This window comes from Haemaphysalis longicornis, unplaced genomic scaffold (genome assembly GCF_048455015.1).
Source record: "Haemaphysalis longicornis isolate Haplotype H1 unplaced genomic scaffold, Haemaphysalis longicornis Haplotype H1 scaffold_4, whole genome shotgun sequence".
In the NCBI taxonomy this organism is placed as follows: Eukaryota; Metazoa; Arthropoda; class Arachnida; order Ixodida; family Ixodidae; genus Haemaphysalis; species Haemaphysalis longicornis.
In genome coordinates this window covers 11665024-11675845 of record NW_027526361.1, presented here as the reverse complement: position 1 = coordinate 11675845, position 10822 = coordinate 11665024, and positions in this window count along the sequence as shown.

The window sequence follows — 10822 nt, the reverse complement described above, 5'->3', positions numbered from 1 at the left end:
CTTTTGGAGAGCTCCCCGGGTGACGACGGCGCGTATCGACTGCGCAGGTCATCGAAACGCTGGGCCACTTCGGCGGAACCGTGGGCACTTGGCTGGGCTTCAGTCTCCTCGCGCTGCTGTCCGACCTGGGCAATTGGCTGGCCCAATCGATCGGCCGCGTCTCCAGCTTCACTCGGCGACGGGCAGCCGCTGTTGCGCCCCTGCGTCGCTTCCCCGCCACCCTCACTCTGCGCCGTCCCTCCTCCTTTGCCAATTGACCACCACGTAGACGCCGGAAGAAATGGCTTTTTATTGCCGTTGCCTCCATGTTTTGTGCGCCTGCGCTGTGTGGACATCTTGATTAGTCTGTATGCACTGCTGCTATAGTATACGAACGTGCGTTCACAGAGTCACGCGGCAATAAAAAAGATAACAATCTGTCTTTTTTTTTTTTCTGAAGTCTACTGTCCATGGCTGAATGATCAGTCCGGAACTGTATACCCACCGGAACACTATTTTCGGCAGCCAGGACATGGGTCACTTTAAATAAAGTTTCCCTCCCGGGCCTCCCTCCCTCCCTCCCTCCCTCCCTCCCTCCCTCCCTCCCTCCCTCCCTCTCTCTCTCTGAATACGCAGTAGGTCGGCTTGGCCACGCCGCACCAAAACGAGTAACCAGCGGGACCAGGAGGGGCCAGCTAGACCAATGGCTCGGCCCGGCATACGCTGTGAGTGAAAAATAAAATCTGCTCAGGGACAGTAGCGCCAAGCGTGCATGAACTTTTGCACTGCGCTATTGGATCCTAAGCAGATTCTAATTTTCGTTTATATCCTAAGCTGGGACTCTTCATTCGTCAAACTGGCGCGTTTGGTCACACTAATTACTCGTTCCGGAGTGGTGTAAGGAAGCTGAACTACTGTGAACTCCGCAAACGTAAAGAGTGGAATAAATAAAGTATGCTGTATTTTATCATTGCCACAAACCTAGCACGACGTAAATTACGGCGTCAAGTTTCTTCTTTCAAATGAAACGACCACAATCGTACATGGGTCAACAAAGCTATTTTTTAGAAGACAATAGCTTTCCTTGGCCTAGTTAATCCCGGAAATTTTGGTCTGTTGGTCTGGCTGTCTGTCCTTCCCTCGATTCAGTCATCCGGCCAAGAATAATAATAAAAAAATATTTAACGAAAAGTTTATACATGTAAAACATTTCATAACCACTTAATCTGGAAATATACGCCATACTTGTCCACATTGTTGAGCGAAAACAGAACTTTACGCACACTTGAGGCAAAACACTAATAAAAATGTGGTACTCGCAGTGTTCTTTCAATTGGAAGTAAATGTATGCTTGATGTTTGAGATAGCAAATAAAAAATACGCGTTGAAAACAATATTTTGGCGCCAAAACACAAAAAAGAGCTCGCGGACCTGTTGACGGGGTTCAACAGTAACGAGAGTTTCCAGCTGATTGCTCGAGCCGAGACGTATGAAAGACAACGGAGGCCTCTTATACCCCTCTGCCCTTTATTGCCAGTTTGGGATGACTGCGTGTTTTAGCCTCTGAGAGCTACTTTCAGACAGCATTTTTGATACTGTGGAGGCCGAATAGGCAGCCGAAATGCAATAATTCGTTCACTCACGGGTGCTAACTGACGAGTGAATACCGGGTATTAATTTGCTTCCGTAGAGGCAAACCCACAGCCAGGTTCGTAGCAGGACTTTATTCACAGTAAATACAAAAAGTAAATCATTTCGTAAAGAATTACACATGGCAGTTGTCCGACGGCAGCACATTGTATCGTCTGCGCAGCTAGAAGACGACACCAAACAACTCGATTTATAGCCGTTTCCCAACTGCTCAAGCGGGCTGGTTTACAACGAAATGTTTCTAGCAAGGTACGAGAATGCCAAAGGCGAGTAGCTTTCTTCGATAAAGGTTAATTACTGTCCAACATCGAAACAACGACAGCGATAAGTTCCACCGCGAACCGCTTGAAATATGGCGACTGCGACGGCGGCGCCTCTAGAAGAGGGCGCAGTAGCTCCATCTGGTGTTTTCTACACAGAAGAGCATGCCCATTCCTCGCCGTTCGCACCACTAGATCATTTTAGTTCACTATAATCACGTGCAAGCATTGGCGGGATCCACGGGACACGTGGAGAGGGCGTGCGACCGGCGCGTCAGAGCTGGCGAGCCACACTTCACCTTGACGTACCCCTAGCAACATCAGCAGTGGAGCGAAAGCAGCGCCAGCGCAGCCACGCGCTCTGTCGCTCTGTTGACGGATCTACGGCGAAACATTTTGTCGACATGCCCCATCTATTTCTCACACTATAAAAAGTGGCAGACTAACAAGCTGGTCAACGTGTATGTAGTCGATTGATTGATTGATTGATTGATTGATTGATTGATTGATTGATTGATTGATTGATTGATTGATTGATTGATTGATTGATTGATTGATTGATTGATTGTGATGTTTAACGCGCCGACGCTACACAGGCGATGAGGCGCGCCGTAGTGGAGGGCTCCGGATTAGTTCGGACCATCTGGGGACGCGTATACTCGGTCCGTCGACTTCCCGACTGTATACGGTCTGACAGTCGAGTCACCAAAGACACTTGCCTGAATGCCTCGACACTTGCCTGAAAATATTCTTAAGTGACACTTAAAGGGACAGGGTAAAAGCCAGTTGGCTTACATAGGTAGCGTTGAGTGCCTTGGTTGCAAATATACCATTCGCAGCAGCAGCAGTTGCTAGTTGTATGTTATCATCATGGTCGCTGTGGAGCGCAAAGCTTTTCGGTGCTGTGTATTTGAAGAAAACACATTTATTCATCAGCTGGCTCTAAAACTTCCTTTTTTTTCATTCGTTTCTTTTTTGCAAAAAGTGCACAAGAGCGCCACTTCCAATACTGAATAGTAAGGCGCTGCCGTAGCCCTTGCAGAAGTGGCGTCTCAAGCGCGTTCGAAAATTGACAAGGCTGTTCAAGCAAATGAGGAGCACTTGTAAACGACTTTGTCGACACCTTGGATGAGTTAAATGTAAAATCCTTTACCGGATTACCCTCCCGGGAGTTACTAAAGCGTGTGGTTACAGCCTATGAGATACTGCAGCCAGCTGCCCTTGATCAGTCCACGTCGCGCAGTCGAACCCTGAAAAACAACAGAAGCACTGACTATAGATGCCAGGCTGTACTTAACTGTGCGTTACTTCTACAGATAACGTGTCATATTGAATAGCTCCAGTCGCCCCCGGTTAACTCAACCCTTGCAGGTCTGCAAGCTATGGTCGAATAAACAAGTTAACTTAAATTTCTGCTATTTGTTGGAAATAGCCCGCTTCTTTGCTTTTTGACATTGAAACATGCATACCTTCCTCAGCAAAGGCACCAATTTTTAATCGCTGCCACAGGGTCACACTACAACGAAACGCAGTACTGCACAAGCTACACCAAGAGGTAGCTCATTTGACAGCGTACTGCCAAACGCCCGATGCAAAGCGATTGCTCAGCTTGCTCAGTCTTTCAGCCTCTCAGTATAATTGCTTTTAGCGCTGCTGCAGTGCTGTGTGCACAGGTCGGAACATGCCTTACCGGCCAGGCAGCGGTAAGATTAGCTGATCAGCTGCGGTATTACACCATGAGCAAAAAATTGGCCGCGTATCTGCTCCTTTCGTTGCAAATGTCGTCAAAAGACGATAGTCTTTGTAGACTTCTGCCAAGGAAATGCCCCCTTTTGCTTTCCCGCTCAACTTTTATGCGGTTCCTGTACAGTCGCGCTCATCCCAAGGTAAACACACCAAGGGTTTGCTCAAGGCGATTTGAATTTACCGCGTTCCACTGCTACAGGCCGGGTTCCTCAATGCCAGCGCTGCAGTACGGTGGTGACGCGCGTGAATCGAGGCGGCCGACTTCAAGGTTTATAGAACCGCGTGGCCGTGATACACGTGCGTTCCAAGCAGAACGTGGAACCTACCTAGTGGAACAACCGATTTAACCCTGGCCAATCCCCCCATGTGGGTGCGTGCTAAAATCTTTGAAGACATAATCATCATTATCTTTCGTTGCTGTTGTCGCGTGATTTTTCATATGCCGCCTGGAAGTGGCGTGGGCAACAGCAGGCGGCGGTTTTCTGCAGTAGATGTAGAATATCATTTGCTATCGAAAAACCAAGCATCCATGAATTTTTTAATAAAGGAACACTGTAAATACCCCTTGCGTACTAATTTCCTGTCTTATATTTGCGTAATGTCTTGTTCTTGTTCAATAAAGTTGACAAGTATGAACATATAAACCGGGCTTAGACGTTTACCTTTGGCTGTGAGTATATAAGACTATTGCGCAATATCTACTTTGCTTTGGGGCTTGGGGCTTGCACGGTATCAACTGAGAGAACAGTACCCTGGAACTCCCCTAGGCAAACTATTCGTAGTAATTGGCGATTATATACTATGGCGTAATCGCTGCAGGGCCGTAGCACAGAATCGCAGGCTACGTATGCAGTGGCCTTTGCTTTCCTTTTTCAGACAACACCTCGTGACCTTTTTCGAAGGCGAGTTGGCCCTTTTGGGTGAGGAAGAGTTTCTGCGTCATTGGTCTACCCGGTTTATTGACGTTTCGAACAAAAGTGTTATTATTCATGCCAGTTTTCCCGACTTGTGTCCTTAGTGATTTTCGTTGTAACAATGGATTTTGGTGTTAGAATTGTGTGTTCGTGCGGTACAGTACCCGTTGTGACATAAAACCAACCCTGTTCTGTATATTGCTGCATTCTTGAAGAGAATGTTTTTGTATCATTGTTTACCTCGCATGTTAATCTTTTGGTTGTAAGCAACTCTAAATTGTTTGTATGTTAATCTTTTGTCTACAATCAACTTCAAGCTGCTCATGTGTTTCTGTAAGTGTCTGTAACTGGCAGCCTTCGCGCTCTATTAGTTTTGTAGCAACAGGCGCCACTTGTTTAAATATTTCTGGTTGTTACGTTGTATCATTGATACCAGGATTTTTTGATAATAAATTTATCCTTTCAAGACAGACAGACAGACAGACAGACAGACAGACAGACAGACAGACAGACAGACAGACAGACAGACAGACAGACAGACAGACAGACAGACAGGCAGACAGACAGACAGACAGACAAAATTTCTGTGTTTAAGTAGCGCCAGAAAGACCATCGTCTTTAAAAAAATCTGGGCAGTATCTTGGAACTACGCACAGTGACACACCATGTACCACACTTACTGAAATCATTATGTGACGTGGAAGCCTTTACCTCGAGCTCGAATATATGGCGTTTTCATTTTTCTGCTCCATCCGAAATACAGTTTCTGCGAGAACTACAAAGCCCACTATGTAATTGATTCAGTTAGACGGCACAATACAGGGCACAACCTGAAAATTTCCTGCCACGATTAAATAAAATAGGCGTCGCGCATTTTTTTCAAACGCGGTTTCGTCTAGAGTCTAGCCAGATGCAGGTGCTCCTCTTCTAAACGCACCTCGCGCCATGAATACGATCGAAAAGGCAACATACAAAAAACCTACTGTTCTTTTTGCTCTGTCCCTTCCCGTTCATATTCTTTCTACAGCTTACCAGGTCATCATTCATCAGGCTACGGCGGAGCTTTAGCACAGCCCCAGCAGTGATAGTTAAAACTCTACAACAATGTCGTGTAGCAGCGGACGAGAGCCGCACCAAGGTGCTTGAAATTCTGTGGCAGGCCTAGGGTACCCGAGCACTGCCTTTCCACGATTTCTGGCTCGCTAGAGAGGCAGCTCATCTTGAGGGAAATGCGTTGCGATTCCCCCCGGTGACCCCCGACGTTCGCATGCACAGAGCGACGATCTCGGCGTCTTCATCGCTCCGATCTATGACCCTGATCAACATAAGGCGGTCGGCTAAAATTATGTGCTCTCCCTCGCTGAAATGACGCGAATCAATGCTTCAATCTAAGAATTGTTGTCGTGACTAAGGTTGTCAGACTGCGTTGCCGAACTTGGAGTTGCGAATAGTCCAACCGATGGCGAAAATTTTGGGGTAGCAAAATTGCCAAGGCTATAGTCAACCCGACAGCAAAAATATTGGGGCAGTGAAAGTTCCAAGGCTATATATAGCCCAGCCGAAGACGGAAATTTTGGTGCAGTGAAAGGGCCAAGGCTATATAGTTCACCCGATGGCGAAAATTTTGGGGCGGCGCGAGTGCTAAGGCTATAGTCCAGACGATGACGGAAAGTTTCGGGCACCCAAAGTTCGAAGGCTGTAGTCCAGCCGATGGCGAATATTTTGGGGCAGCCAAAGTGTTACGGTGTCAAGTGCCAAAGTGCCAAGTCCAGCAGATGTAAATCGGTTCGGTGCGCTTAATGAATCTAGCGGAGCACTCATACCTGACTGCACGCCAGTTAAGCTTGCCAATATCATACCTCAGATATTGATCCCTACCCTGACAAAGTGAGAAATTTAACGAACGTTGTACGAAAGAAGTACGGTGTATAATTATAATAATAAATTACTCCCGGGGATCAGCACCCGACAAAGAATTTAGTGCTGGGTTGTCTTGTCATTAGGTGAGCGCTCGCAAACATTCTTGATATGCTACATATAACCTTCGCGAGTAGCGCGGCGGCGGCGGGCTTATGGAGTAAGCGGCGTCCCCGCCTGAACGCTTCTTTGAAACATCACCATTTGACCCAGGACCCCGCCAGAAACTAGCACAAACTAAAATCAGGTGGCCTTATCAATTGCCCCACTCTTCCAACACCTTTTAACGTGTGTGAGCTGCCTACCCTGTACTTCAAAAAATTGCATCCGTCGAGTGATCAGCTACTCGATGATGTCTAAGAACAAAAGGAAGATGAACCATCAGCTTGTGTGTGATTACTAAAACGTTCATTCCTTGATTTCGTTCCGCGTTCAGACACAACGATAGTTAAGTGTCCCTCCCTCCTTATATCCTGCAAAACAGCAACGCATATCGCATTAGTTAGGTCTAGTGAGCCTAACTGGCTTAAGTTTAGGTGAACGTCTTTCGAATTCCTGAACCTGCACTGGGTCTTTTTCATTCCCCTACGAGCTATTCTGTTTCTTCCCGACTTGCAGATCATTTATTGTTCCGTGGTTTCATTCCTTTTCCTTCGTTCACATATTTAACGACGCAGAGCCTTGAACTATGCTTAACATTTTCACGTGGCTTATATTTCCTTACAAGGCACGAGCAGTTGTCATGCGGTATTGGTATAACCCTGTACCAGAGACAGATTTTTCTACTACGTATATATTCGAAACAAATTCGCGTTCGTTGTACGCGCTGCAAGATGAAACCAACCTCTCATTGTGCGAGTATCACGCCTAAACGAGACGACAATAGAGCTGACGTATTCGGAGGTGACAGTGGTGATATGCTGCTGCCGTCGTCGATGCCCGTAAGAGCGGCCAGGAAGCGCACAGAACCGCGTCCCCGGCTGGCTCTTGTTGGCGTTAGAGCACTCTAACAAGATATAAACGTACTATTTGCCTACAGACATCATTATAACAAGTTGTTGTGGTGATGTCTGTAGGCGCAGAAAGGCAAAAAGAAGCGAAAGATAACCGAAGCACTGCATGAGCCCCTATCAGCCACGCAGCGTTCATCGCATAAACGCCGCGAAGAAGCGGCGGCAGGTGGTGCAGCCATCGCGACGCTCGTGGCGAATAGTCCGCAGGATGGCGAAAATTTTGAGGCAGCGAAAGTGCCAACGGTATATTACCGCTCACATACCACCAAATTTTGGGGCAGCGCATGTAGCCAATGTGGCAAGGTAGTCCACCCGATAGCGAAACTTTTGGGGCAGTGAAAGTGCCAAGGCCAGCCGATCGACTCAATTTTGGAGAAGCGCAAGTACTAAGGCTATACGAACACTTGTCGCGTTCTGCTTGGCGCGAAACGAAATACAGGGCGCCAGGCGTTCTCAGAAAAAGCTGCTGGGAGAGGCACGACGTCTCGCGCGTATAGTCCAGCCGATGACGGATATTTTGGGGTAGCCATAGTGCCAAGCCTATAGTCCACCCAACGGCGCAAATTTTGGGGCAGTGAAAGTGCCAAGGCTATAGTCCATCCGATAGCGGAAATTTTTGTACTGTGAAAGGTCCTAGGCTATAGTTCAGCCGATGTCCGAAATTTTGAGGTAGCTACAATGGCCAATTGGCCACTACCAGTTCCGCTACCAGCTGGACCATTAATGGTCCAGCTGGTAGCGGAACTTTAGGAGCATTGCATGTGCCAAGTTTTTAGCCCTGCCAATTGCGAAAATTTTGGAGCAGTGAAAGTGCCAAGGTTATATATCAGGCGATCGCTGAAATTTTGGGGTAGTGAGAGTACTAAAACTCGCTGCATATCACTACTGAAAATTTTGGGGCCGCGAAAGTACTAAGGCTCGTCCTAGTCCAGCCGATGGTAGAAATTTTGGGGCAGCCCAAGTGCCACAACCAGATAACGTTAAAAATACCCTTCCGAACGGGCTGCCAATTTTTGTGGCGAAAGCTTGGAAGCCATTGAAGACCGGCTTTCAGGAAGATGGTGGTGACCGAGTAAAATCAGGCTTTGGCTCGCTCCGGGTGATTTCGGACGCGTTGTGTTACACCCTCAACAAAAAAATGTAAATGAAACGGCTGATTGATCCCAGCATTATTTATTTCTCAGCAAACGAGGCATCGTGGACCGTCGAAAAAAAGCAGATAGAGCAATGAAACGCATGACCCTTCACTTAAAACAAAAAGAGCTTGAGCCTTTATAGTTCTTTTAAACTCAAATCTAATGTTTACTAGTACGTCAGCGAAATGTCGCTTTCAAATGCGCTCTCTTGGTTGCAACATACTGACCTGCATGCAAGCCTGCATGCTGTCTTTGCACAATACCGTTAACGAGTCGGCGCCATTGGCAGATCGAAAACGAAGCATAACCATGCTTTTGCGTGTAATGTTGGCCATGCACGCCAGTTTAATTAATATTTTTTGGTCTGAAGGTTGGTAATTCCTTACTTCATACAAAGCAGTCGGAGTAGCTTCAGTGCTTTATGAAAAACTAAAATTTCACAGGAATTTACTCAGAAAGTATGTTGTTGCAGCTTTTTGTCTGGTTAGATTCTCCAGCTTTTTATAGATACGGCGCTGCAAATTCCAGGAGGGGGCCACTGCCCAACTAGAAGTCCCCCGCTCTTACTGCGTGATATATATGGTGGCCATCGTGCGCAAACTATTTATTTAAAAGCTTTTGTCGTATAGCCAACTCGCCGAGCGATAGATCCTCGCGCTTCACCACAAGGCTTCCGAACACGGGCCCCTAGCGCCCTCGTTTGCCGGTCAATGCAGTCCGACGAAGACCGCCAATTTTAACTCCTCTGAACGCCAGAAGCGCCGCAAAATGCTGCTTGCAAGAGATAACAAACGAGCGGAGGCTGTAATGGCTAGATAATGCCTACTTACTCTACCGAAGGAGGAGGAATAAATGTTTATTCCCCGAGCGCTGGTGCTGCTGTTGGGGCACCCGCCCGTTGCAAGAATAAAATTTGCATTAGTCATTCGTCGGTTAAGTAAAGAATGCCTATGCGTGTGCGTGCGTGTGTGTGCGCGCACTCGTGTGTGCGTGTGCGTGCGTGCGCATGCGCGCGTGCGTGTGTGTGCGTGTGTGCATGTGCGTGTGCGTGCGTGCGTGCGTGCGCGTGTGCGTGTGTGCGTGCGTGCGTGTGCGTGCGCGTGTGTGTTGTGCGTGTGTGCGTGTGCGCGTGCGTGTGTGTCTGTGTGTGTGCGTGCGCGTGCGCGAGCGCGTGTCCGTGTGCGTGTGCGTGCGTGCGTGCGTGCATGCGCGCGTGTATGTGTGCGTGCGTGCGTGCTCGTGTGTGTGTGTGTGTGTGTGTGTGTGTGTGTGTGTGTCCCGGGTTCGAATCCTGGACAAGTGCGAGGTTTTCTTCAACTGCGAGATTTCCCAGGCATAGCTTTCCTTTGTGGATATCAAACTTTCCTTCTCACAGAATAAAACTATTTTCCTCTCGCGCGCGCTGTGGGTTATGTCGCCTGCGAAAATTCCTTCAGAACTGGCTAAGCAAAATGATTACGCAGGCGCACGAGCGTCGCGTTCCATCGTGAAACGAAGGCGCGCGACGCGTGCGCGTGGTCCTTTCGACCACTGAGTGAGTCCTTCCGACTTAGGTCGCGCGCGCGTGGTCCTTTCGACCACCGAGTGAAGTTTCGACCCCGCGAGGGCACACGCACGTTATACGCGTGGTGTTTTAAGAGATTTCAGCAAGAAATTAATCGCCTTTGTTTCCCGTGGTGAATTCGAGATAAGCGGGAGAGCGGGGAGCTGCGCTCGGTGGTTCTTGGTTGCTATTGGTTTAACGAGTTCACAATTGCGTTAAAGGTTTTCCAGCACGAACAAATTGGCAAAGCCTTTCACGCAGCTCTCAATTAAGATATGATGCCGTCAGTGCTAAGGATGCTGAGTAGAATCAGTGGAATCAGAGTTGGGCTAGTTGGTGTTTGTGCATCGTTATGTAGCGCTTGCGACAGGACGAAAGATGACGAGAGACGCGACGGCGCTAACTCGCACCTGTTTTTTATACGCATAAACACAAATATATGCACAAATACAAATACATAAACAAATACATAAACACAAATATCGGGGGGTTCCCAAAGGCAACCCCGATAATGCGGTTTGATTATCACAAGATTTAGATATTCAGATTCATACAAACCCACTGTTGCGGAAAAAGATAAAGACGGCGTGCCAAAAAACAGATCACCATCATAAGCTAGTAGTGAAAGAAGATTAAGGAGTGTTATGAGCAGAGTCATGGCCCC